The 12,070-nt window shown below is 38.7% G+C and overlaps 1 protein-coding gene across 1 annotated transcript in view; it reads left to right on the forward strand.

The window, feature by feature from the left end:
- Window positions 1-2,182: 2,182 nt before the first annotated feature.
- The window catches only part of cmah (cytidine monophospho-N-acetylneuraminic acid hydroxylase), a 31,220-nt gene continuing 21,332 nt past the window's right edge, over window positions 2,183-12,070 (forward strand). Inside the window, exons 1-2 of the mRNA XM_006628073.3 lie at window positions 2,183-2,301; window positions 5,612-5,682. The gene's annotated coding sequence lies outside the window, so the exon portion shown is untranslated. The remainder of the gene's footprint in view (window positions 2,302-5,611; window positions 5,683-12,070) is intronic.

Consider the following 12,070-nt stretch of genomic DNA (forward strand, 5'->3'; position numbering starts at 1 on the left):
TAAAACTGCTGCCATTACCCCCGTACCAAAAAAGCCAAACATGGCTCTCGACAATCTTAACAATTTTCGCCCCATCTCCAACTTACCCTTTCTTGCAAAAATTCTAGAACATGCTGTCACACTTCAGTTACATAACCACCTCATGACAAACAACCTTTTCGAACCCCTCCAATAATAATCCAATTATTATTATTATTATTATTATTATTATTATTATTATTATTATTGTTGTAGTGTCAATTGATAGGACTGTGCTTGAATTTAATTCCAAATTATAATGAATGCGGGGGTGACTTTTGATCCAGGATTGATTTATGAACTTGTTTTGATTATTATAAATTTATTATTTTCCCATTTTAGACATTTTGCGAGGCAGTGCCCTTCGTTGTCTGAGTATGTAGCAAAAAAAGTGGATCATATATTTATTTTTTCTCAGACTGGTTATTGTTGTGCCCTCCTTGGAGGAATCTCTACAACTATGCTTAACAGGTTACATGTTAAATATCAGGTCAGCCCTGAGTAGGTCAAACACAATTGATCACATCACCCCTAATTTTAAAAACAAAAGCAAATCCTGTTCTGGATTTTTCTATGTAGTCTTGTAATTATACTTTTATTTTTTAATGGGATATTTTGTGAAGTCTTTCACCAAGACTGTTTTTGAAGGTGTTATATTAAATTTATATTATACCTTTGCCGCTGGATTTAAGCAATCTTCTAAAAACATTACAACATTTTGTGCTGTAATTAAGCAGGTCAAATTCTACTCCGTTTCTGCCATAAAGGTACTGCTCAATTTTCTTCACATACCATCAGAATAAGAAATAATAGTCCTTCCAAGATGGCTTTAATACACTGAAGGACATAATAACAGGAAAGAAGGCTAAATGATCGAAATAACGTATTTAAGTGTTCCTAATAGAAGGTGGTTCATTAATAATTTGGACTTATTAAAGTTGAACTTGATAGTCAACATTATAATAAACTTTTTTAGGTAATGTCATTAAAATAATCATCTCATTTTATTAGGAAACATATTTTGCTCAAAACACAGTTCCTGTTGCGATTGCAGAATAATTTTTTAGAGATGATCATTCCTTATAAATATGTTTATTTTTTCTTTTTTCAAAAAAGTGACAAAATTGAAAATACTACAATACGAGGCATTTGCTGGCCCCTGAATACTGAGTAAAGTGGCAACGTCAGAAGAGCTTGATTTACAAAAAAATCTGTTTTCCGATTCATTCGTAAGAACACAGAAAAACTCCTTTCATAATGTAGACATGGATGTACAGTTAAACTTTTCACCTTATTCTAAACTTATATCAGAAGTAAAACCAATCATTCATTAAATTTAAATACTTCAAGACTGACAGTAACCCTGTGTTTTTAATGGGAAAAAAGCCATACCTAGTAAATATACTTTTGAAGAAATATACTTTTTAATCACTTTATCACACACTCTCTAGCCTTTGATAAACCAGACTGCTACTGCTGTGACTGACCATGAATAAGAACCAAAGTGAAAGTCTGAAAAAGGATAATCTTCACCATACTAGTGGTATGTCTAGAGAACAAAGTAAAACAAATATCTATGTCAGACTTGTGTCTCTTCATTTTGCAAATTAAGCCTTCTTAACCTTTGGATTTGAAAAATGAAGAGACACAAGTCTGACATAGATATTTGTTTTACTTTGTTCTCATTTTGATGTACTGTAGCAACCAACAATTGTCTGAATGAGTGTAGACTGAAGTGTTGATTTTGATTGTATGATTATGAGGTATTTCCTTTCACAATATACACAATATACACCCTTCAGCTCCTCAGGCAATGTGAGAGAGCAGTACTATGGCTGAGCTCATTGCCCAATGACACAAAAATCTATGTGTAAAAAGCATGTATATAGCAACACCTAGTGGAACATTTAAAGAGCACTGTAGGGTATTTCTAGGGTCCTTATAGTAAATGCAAGTTGTAACATCCTGTTGTGATGGAAATTATTTTTTGTTTATCTTTGAAACTGCCTGAGGTCACAAACGGACCCTAGCAACTTCACACTAAGCCGGTATACTGGAACAGACCATTCATTCAATTTGTGAAAAAAAATTCCATCCTACAGCGGCCATTCAAAAACTCCACGTGAGTTAAAACTTGGCGAGTTTCAATCACAACCAAACCTTTTTCAATGTTGCACCTGAAAACTTTCTGTGATGATGTTTCCACCCGCAACCTTTATGAGGAATGCAACAAGCTTCTCTGGCTCAAAAACTATTTGGAAAGTTAACTCCAACCTTTATTATGTAAGTATAGGATGAATAACTGAAAATGGTGTTTCTGCATAAACGAGTATAGCCATTTCATTGTTCTATGCAGCTTATAACTTGACATTTCCTGTATAAGAACAGCTTGACCAATTAACTTCAAACTATCATTCTAATGTGCATGATATAAACATGTGACACGCTGTACCTGCATGTACCAATATTGTCACATCGCACAGCAGCAGCAGTAAATTCTAAATTCAGCCAGCAAATTCAAATTGAATTCCAGATTCTGATTAATCTCTATAAGCACAAAACAAATAATTTCAGGGAATTAATGTTTAACGGAATTTAATTGCAAACATTGATAGAAGATTTTATTTTATTTAAAGAAATTTTTATGATAAAGGAGATTAAAAATGTTACTGTGTGTCCTTCCCATCTTAATTAATCTTTTGCTGCACATACTGTAGATAGCACTCTTACACTTCACTTCTTATTATAAAAATTAGGTTTGTCTTATGTGTAGTGCTAATTATTCTGGCTCATTTTTATAGACCTATGTTAACACAATATGAGTATTTAAATTATTACACAAAGGAAAAGACTGGGTATTACAAAATCGCAACATATTTTACACATGCTAAAAATGATACTTTCATTCTATAAAAAAGGTTCATCTCCATTGAACTGATAGAAAATATCTATATCTTTCTAGATATACAGCATCTAAGATATCTGGATCTTTCATGTCTGTGCTAAACCAACCAGGGCTTAGAAAATTTTAAAAGGGTACATACTAATCACCTCCTAAAGACAAATACTTACATTAAAGAGATTAAATATGTTGAAGATGCAGTTAAACCATAAAAATACAAATAATTTTTAAATCAGATAACTTACATGATAAATTTCAGTAGAGTCTTTAGATCTCTGAATGAAAAAAAAGTCTAGTGTTTTTTAATTCCCCAGTGCATAAGGTGTTTTGGGGGGGTTTTCAGACATTCTGTGACTCTTAGTTGTAAAAATGTAGTTGTGTCTCACAGTAAAGATCAATGTACACTGGTCTGAACCTTGAACAGAAAGTTTTGATAAAATAGTAGTTAGGCGGTTTTGTTTATGGATGGGTTAAAGATCGACCTTCTTGATCAATGAAATATTCTGATTAGACAAGAACAATTGTGACACCACCAGAGTCCTGTACACCACTTCAGACACAAAACAGGTGTGTCCACTGCTCTACACAAGACCCTCACAACCTGTTGGGGTATTTTTTCACCTTGTCCTCTCAATTCATACGTACTCTCTGCCAATAGCAGTGTTGTTTCCAGCCCTTTTGTCAGGGCATCAGAAAACAAGACATGTATACGTAGAAACCTCCAAGCCCTCGGCTAGCAGAATCTCAGGTCCAAGGCTACATGGACCACACTCTCTTCCTCAATACATCGTATTGCCAGGGAAAGGGTCCTTCTATCACACTTACATTCTTCCACACACACACTATCACACTAATTCACACTAATGCTCACACTACAGGAAATGCACTTTTTAGACAGCCCCGTTCTCTCATTCCTGAACAGGTGGCCGTCCTTTAAAATAACTAGATCATTTAAGTTCCCTCTGGAACTTCCTGCTCCTTCTGGGGTTCCTGATGTTATACCCTTTTTTCTTATCTTCTTACCCATGTTCTTTGAGACTACGGCCAACATTTTTCACCTCATCAATGTATCTCGAGCTGCAGCCTGTTTGCATGTTCTCATAGCACAGCTATCAGCAGTGTCTCACACCCACTGCTAATTCTCTCTCGCCCTGCTTCAGCCTGGATAGCTCCCTTCTGAGCTTCTACATACGTCAGGCAATCATAGAGTGAGTGAGTGCCAGTGTCTGTAGAAGCACTGTTATGCCAGGTCTGTTGCTTCCTTTCCTACATGATAAACACAACACCTGATCTAATGTTTGTTCAGCTCAGCTCCGCTCAGCTCAGCTAGGACTAAGTTTGCCTTGATCCCCCTCAGGGAAGTATTCAGCCTAGTCTATTAGTCACACTCCCAGCTGAACTGCCTTAGCTTGCAAATGCTCTTCAGCTGTGGCTATAAAGTAACGTGTAGTTCTCTGTCGAGAGAGCCAAACACATTCCATATGATACCACACAATAGAGAAACAGATAAATGAATATTAAACTCAAACATAAAAAAATAGGTTTAGACTGTATATTCGTAAAACCTAACTATGAAAAACAATTTACATACAAACTGTGGCACCTGACTTATTTTGGATAAGTTAAGGGTAAGCTGTAAACCAACATTAATAAGACACAATATTATCACCCTTAAAGTGAAAGTAGGCATTTTTGACTTGTTGCAGTTGACTGACTAATATAAATGCCTACATTTAATCTTGGGATTGAAGCTGTTGGTGTTTGTACCCAAAGGGCTGTAATAACATCAGTTTCCTTGTTCATTGGGGAGTTTACTGACATTGAGAAGAAAACAGATACCTCTGGTCACAGTCCTTCTGCAGGGGCACTGGAGACTGTAGCTGCTGGATGTGGTTCACAAGTTTGATTCTTAAATCCAGTCTCTAAAAGCAACAGCTGTACGAAGGGGCTATGCTTCACTCTACCAGTTTAAACCAAAAAAAAATACTTCCGCTTTTTCCAAAAAAGCACAAATACAGTATTTCATGGGAAAACTGGTGATCAACTAGGCTCTCTGGTGAGCTCCTGAAATTATTCATATCATATCATATCATATTTCCCCAGTGTGTTGTTTTGAAAAGTCACTGTGACATTTTTAAAGATGGTCTGATCTTTTTGTTACAGTTTGATCGGGAGGTATTTTCTTCCAATGCCTGAAATCATTGCCATGAGCAACATTACAAACATGTCAAGAAGAAAGAGGCCAGAAGAGAACTGACCATTTTAAACCTTGAAAATATAAATATTACAAACAGGAAAGTGCCAATCTGTCTTGCTTATTTGGTTGCCAGTAGTTTAATGTTCTAAGAATTGTATTTATGCAGCCAGAGGAAACATTCATGATAATGAGGTGCGGGCTAAAAAGCATCTCACAATTTAAGCCTAAATTGCAAAACTAGAAATTTAAACTATATTAAAAACTATATTATAAAGCACTCAATAAAACAAAAAAATGCAGTATACGTGTTGAATACTCAGCGGCAGGTTATACTGCTATTTAGCACCACACCCACATCTACCTGTTAAGAGACAGTGAAAGAACCCTGAACGTCATATCACACATCACATCAAGCCCTTAAGTCACACCATAATATTTGCTAAAAACAAATCCTTTTTCTGATGTTTATAGAATTTTTTTTATCATCTTAAAAGGACGTGTTTTTAAGGAGATTAGCAGTCATCCGGCTACTTTTGGAAATTTAAGAGTCTCTGCTTCAAGAACAGTGAGTATTACGATTCAATAGTTTGTCATAATGTTTGGACCTGTTGAACTGTGTGTTTCTTCTCTTGTGGCAGACCTGGGAACATCTACATTCAGTGCTACTTCATTGTAACACCTGTGAACGAGAAAATAAAACTAAAGATTCTTCATAGAATAAAAACTTAATTTCACGTGAAAGCTTTTTGTTGATATATTAGGAAATGAACAGGTGTTTGTGTTAAAGTTCTAATAAATTGTAGAGATAACTAAAAACTATAATGTAATGGATAATGTGCCAAGTGTTGAATATATTCTAAGAAAAATGTAATATGGGACTGATATAAAGTAATACTTTGAACTAGTTCATAAACATAGGATTGATATGTATTTTGTATTTTTTCCTATTTATTAATATTTTAAAGAACATGTTGATCTGACGGGATAAGAGGTAGTATATTCAAATGTACTATTTTGCGTGAGAAAAAGGCAAATGTTTTCTTTCTGCTGAGTACATTTATAGCACAAGAACTGTGTGTGTGTATTTATAGCAGAAGAACTGATCACTAGGCCCTTTGTATTTTTGCTGTGTACTATTATTTTTTACAGAAGGCGGCATCCAAATACCTTAAAATTGTATCTGTTTTGCTTCAATATGCAATAATAGGAACCAGTACCAGTTCCATGATTTTTAATAATTGTTGTTTAAACCTACAGTATGTGCTGTGTTCATCTCTTCTCTTGAGATCGATTTGAGAAAACTATGCGCATTACTCATTTGTAACAAGTGGGAGTTTTTTATTAGGAGAAAATAGAACAGAAAGATAAAGTAACAATAATGTGAAAAGGGAAATTGTTGCACCGCTAGATTATTAATTTAACCAGTAATAGTTAACTAAGCTACTATGTATCATTCATCATAAATTAAACTCGTTTTTATGTTTCTTGCTGTAACAGATTTGGACAAAAGTGTTTTGCAAGGCAGTTGGAATCTGGAGCAACTGCTCATAATAATGTCGTAACCATCGTGTACCCAGAGATAGAGCCAAGGTGCTTCTTGATAAAAATAAGAGTTCGGCCTTTTGTGGAAGGACTATCAAGCCCTCTCCAGAAAGTGCCCATCGCATGCTGTCAGACAACATCCCCAGTGAGAGCTAGAAAAGGAAGGCACCCGTGAAAGGTTTTTGTTGTTGGAGTGCTGTCCAAGTCGGCATGAGCTTTGCCCTTCCTCTTCCCTTCAACCACCTTTTTGTGCCCTGTGTTACTTTGTCTCTCTGATTCGCACAAAATGTTTGGAGCTAAGGCTTGTGGTAACCCTTGCTAACATGCACTGGTGCAACGTGTTTCATCACATTGGTGTCAGAGCAGCCTGCAGGACATGTTCGGTTGTATCAGGGCTGTGGGGGTTCAGTCTTAAGAAATATCACCTCCTTGGGTGCAAGTTAAAAGTGCTGGAGCACACTGTAGAACTAAGGGGTGGACAATTGTATTGATCTCAAAAAGCTTTAAAGTGTATCATAGCAGATTGCTGCTCACAAACAGATGTGTAGGAAGACAGCTGGCTTAGCGTTGAATATGCAAGGTCGGGGGACTAAGGACAGTATTATATTATTCTCTTAATACCTTTGTGAAGATCAGCTTTCAGCAAATCTGACCAACTTATGCTAAGAGCATTTTGTCATGTAGTAAACAGAAAAGATAAAAGACATATATGCCAGACATAAAATAAGTCAAAGATATTTTTTTGGATGCATATTCAATATATTTAAGGTGTAACACCACAGTAGATGTCTCAAATTATTTAAGCATAGGCCATTTTTATTTAAGGGTCATTTGGTTTATGGTCTCCTGGATACCTGTTCCATAATTGGCCATAATTCTTAATAAATGCTCAGTCAGTCATTTGAAATATCCTGCAGAGCAGTTTATTAATGTTGTTCCTCATCTACAGTATTTGAACAACAAATGCATAAATGCCATCTGATACAGATCATTTGCTTGTTGGAATTGCTCCTATTTTTTAGCAAATTTTTTACTACTTTTAACACTTCACGCACATATATGAATCAAATGCATACTGGATGTGAAATAATACGGAGTGTGATTGTCTTTTTACCTTGCTATGCTATAAGTTCAGTTTGATGGTACTTAATGACTAGAAATACTAGCATGCCTGTTTGCTGATATCCCTAGAACCACAACAAGTGTTTTTCACTTATCTTTTAATGGACAGCTGCTCCTTTGTTTAGCAGCAACGGTCTGCTCATAGCCTACATAGTGTACATACCATTGCAGGTGTGTCAGAAGGTAGCTAATTACAGTATGAACATTTCAGGTTCTTCCTTTCTTCTGTATCTCAGGCTGAGAGTAAGATAAACTCACTTTATTGGCCATATAAAATTTATTGTGTTAGGAATTTGTCTTTTTGCATACCCCAACTTGCCTTGCTCTCTATAAGACACACAGGGAGAGAAGCTTGGGGTCAGAGTGCAGGGTCAGCCATTTATACGGCACTCTTGAAGCAGTTGGGGTTAAGGGCCTTGCTCAGGGGCCCAACGGAGTAGGATTCCCCTACTGGCAACAGGATACGAACTGGCAACCTTTCAGCCATAGGTATAGATCCTTAGCCCAGAGACACCACACCACCATGTGGTACTGCATTAGTACTCAGTACTGCATGAATTGTACACTGAGTATTAGAAAGAATACAACCTTTCTTTTTAGAACCTTAGCTAAGGTGTGGAGACCTGCTTTTCTTTTATTTCCAAAACTGTCTTCCCTAAAAAGCTTTTACAGACACTATAGGGCTTGTAACTGCTTTAATGTAGTTCTACTACATAATAATTAAGACAGAAACAATACATACAGATGAACAGAGACATGCAGAGACCTTTTGGTGGGTACTGTGGAACTTTCTGGGGCAGGATTTGTTACTAGAGTATCCTGAACACAAATCAGTGCCAACTTGTATATCTGTGTATTAAAATTTCACAGGAAGTTTGGATGTGACTTCAGAGGCAATATAATATTCACAACCTTGGCAAAAAAATGGTTGTCAAGAATTGCTGATTATGTTTGATTAACAAGATATAACACCCCCACTACTGAGCATATACTTTATTTTCCTGATATAACACATCTTAACAAGAGGACAGAGCAAATAAAATAAATACCATCTAATTACATGCAATACCAAATGCAATCTCTTTCCATCTTTAAAGATTAGATAGATAGATAGATAGATAGATAGATAGATAGATAGATAGATAGATAGATAGATAGATAGATAGATAGATAGATAGATAGATAGATAGATAGATAGATAGATAGATAGATAGATAGATAGATAGATAGATAGATAGATAGATAGATAGATAGATAGATAGATAGATAGATAGATAGATACTTTATTGATCTCGTAAGGGAAATTGCAGTGCAACAGCAGCTTAACACACACAACACACAATAGTACAATACTGTACATACAATACAATACATGAGTTACTCACAGTCCGGACACACAAGAGCAAACTAGAACAGAACAGTACACAGAAAATCGTATCACGCATATGAATATAAATATAGATGTAACCATGGATATACATATAAATGTATTGCATATATTGCACAAAAGTGGTTGTAAATGGGAAAAAGAAAAAGAAAGAAAAAGAAAGAGAACAGATGTAGCAGTAGATGTGTATATGCGTTTAGTCCAGAAACAGGTCACTGTCGATGTTGCCTCTGCCAAGACGCAAGGTGGATGCGTTGTACAGTCTTATGGCAGACGGCAAGAATGACCTCCTGTAGCGCTCCCTGTCGCACCGTGGATGAATCAGTCTATTGCTGAACGTGCTCTTCATTCCTGCAAGCCTGTCATAGAGGGGATGGGAGAAGTTGTCCATGATGGCCTCTAGTTTGGACATCATTCTCCTCTCAGCCACTACCTCCAAGGGGTCCAGGTCAGACCCAATGACAGAGCTTGCTCTCCTGATGAGCTTGTTCAGCCTTTTGGAATCTACTGCTCTAGTCCCAGAGCCCCAGCACACCACTGCGTCGAAAATGGCACTCGCTACCACCGACTGATAAAACATGTGTAGCATCTTACTACACACATTGAAGGACCTGAGCCTCCTCAGGTAAAGTAAAGTCGGCTCTGTCCCTTCTTATAGATGGCCTCGATGTTCTTAGACCATTCCAGTCTATCGTCGATGTGCACTCCCAGGTACTTGTACGAGTCCACCATCTCCACGCCACTCCCATGGATGTAGACAGGAGTAGGTTTGACCTTTTTCCTCCTGAAATCTACCACCAGTTCCTTTGTCTTTGTAACATTCAGTTCCAAGTGGTTCACCCCACACCACTCCACAAAGCTGCTGACCAGTCCTCTGTACTCCTCCTCCTGCTCACCCTTGATACATCCCACAATTGCAGAGTCATCTGAGAACTTCTGCAGGTGGCATGACTTTGAGTTGTACTTAAAGTTAGAAGTATAGGTGAAGAGGAATGGAGAAAGAACTGTCCCTTGAGGTGCCCCTGTGTTACTCACTACCTGTTCAGACACACAGTTCTGAAGTCTCACAGACTGTGGTCTGCTTGTCAGGTAGTCAGTGATCCACGAGGTCGTGGAGGCATCAACTTGCATCTCCTCCAGCTTCCTCCTTAGAAGTAAGGGCTGGATGGTATTGAAAGCACTGGAGAAGTCGAAAAACATGATCCTTACAGTGTTGCCAGCCCTGTCCAGGTGTGAGTAGGCCCTTTGCAGCATGTAGATGATCGCATCCTCCACACCAACACTGGGCTGGTAGGCAAACTGTAGGGTGTCCAGTGATGAGCTGACCAGGGGTCTCAGGTGGGATAAGACCAGCCTCTCCAGTATCTTCATGATGTGAGAAGTCAGTGCAACTGGTCTGTAGTCGTTGAGAACAGAGGGGCGCCCTTTCTTTGGTACCGGAACCAGGCATGATGTCTTCCAGAGCACCGGGACTCTCTCCAAGCGCAGGCTCAGGTTGAACAGTCGCTGGAGCACTCCGCTCAGCTGATCAGCACAGGCCCTCAGAACTCTGGGACAGATGTTATCTGGTCCTGTGGCCTTACCCTCGTGCAGCCTCTTCAGCTCCTTCTTCACCTGGTCAGCTGTGATGGTCAGCCTGGCCTGGGGGCTGATGCTCATAGTGCTTTCAGTGCTGGCGGAGGTGTTGGAGAGTGGCAACTGTGGGGGATGGGTGGGTGAGTAGCCGTCAGGGTTTGTAGCTGTAGGCGGCCATGTTTGTGGGGGGATGGAGGAGGTGTTGGGCAGTTGCAGCTGTGAAGGGTTAGGGAGCGTGTGGCTGTGGGGGGATGGGTGTTGCGCCACAGAGGACCTAGAATCAAACCTGTTAAAGAACTGGTTCAACTCGTTGGCCATCTCCAGGTTCCCTTCTGTTGCACCCCCAGCCTGTTTGAAGCCAGTGATCTCTCTCATGCTGCTCCATACATCTCTCACCCTATTCCTTTGCAGCTTGTCCTCTACCTTCCTCCTGTAGGCGTCCTTGCTCTCTCTTAACTTCTGCTTTAGCTCCCTCTGTACACGCTTGACCTCTTCCTTATCTCCCCTCCTGAAGGCTCTCTTCTTGTCGTTCAGAAGAGCCTTCAGGTCGCTGGTGATCCAGGGTTTGTTATTTGAAAAGCAGTGTACGTCTTTGGTGGGGATGGTGTTGTCTACGCAGAAGTTAATATAGTCAGTGACACAGTCCACCATGCTGTCTGTCGTCCCCATGTGGTTCGCACAGCACATCCCAGTCCGTGGCCTCCAAAGCACCACGTAGATCCTCCATAGAATCCTGAGACTATCTCCTCACAGTCCTCATGGTCACAGGTTGGCGCTGGACAATAGGCTTGTATAGTGGTGTAAGCAGGACAAGGTTGTGATCTGATCTGCCAAGGGGGGGAAGGGCTGTGGAACTATATGCATCCTTAGCATTGGCATATAATACGTCCAGTGTTTTGTTTTCTCTGGTCGGGCACTTAACAAACTGGTGGAAAGTAGGCAGAGTGGTGGAAATAGATACGTGGTTAAAGTCCCCTGAAATAGCTATAAAAGCGCTTGGGTGCTTTGTTTGTAGCCTGGCTGTGACTGTGTTTATGATGTCACACGCTACCTCTGCATTTGCCGTAGGTGGAATGTAAACAACAACAAAGATGGCGCATGTAAGCAAGAGTTCACATGATAGTACATCAAATCAAAGATTTTTTTTCCCCAAAATGTGTCTATTGTGGGACAAATATTCAGGAAGGATTATCATCTCCCATCTTAAATAAAAATATACAGATCATTAACTTGTCTTATAAAGCATTATATCTTTATTATTATTATGATGATCATGATAATGTACTGGATATCTCTTGAACTTGCTCAATATACACTACCAAAAGCT

Source organism: Lepisosteus oculatus, chromosome 5 (genome assembly GCF_040954835.1).
Source record: "Lepisosteus oculatus isolate fLepOcu1 chromosome 5, fLepOcu1.hap2, whole genome shotgun sequence".
NCBI lineage: Eukaryota > Metazoa > Chordata > Actinopteri > Semionotiformes > Lepisosteidae > Lepisosteus > Lepisosteus oculatus.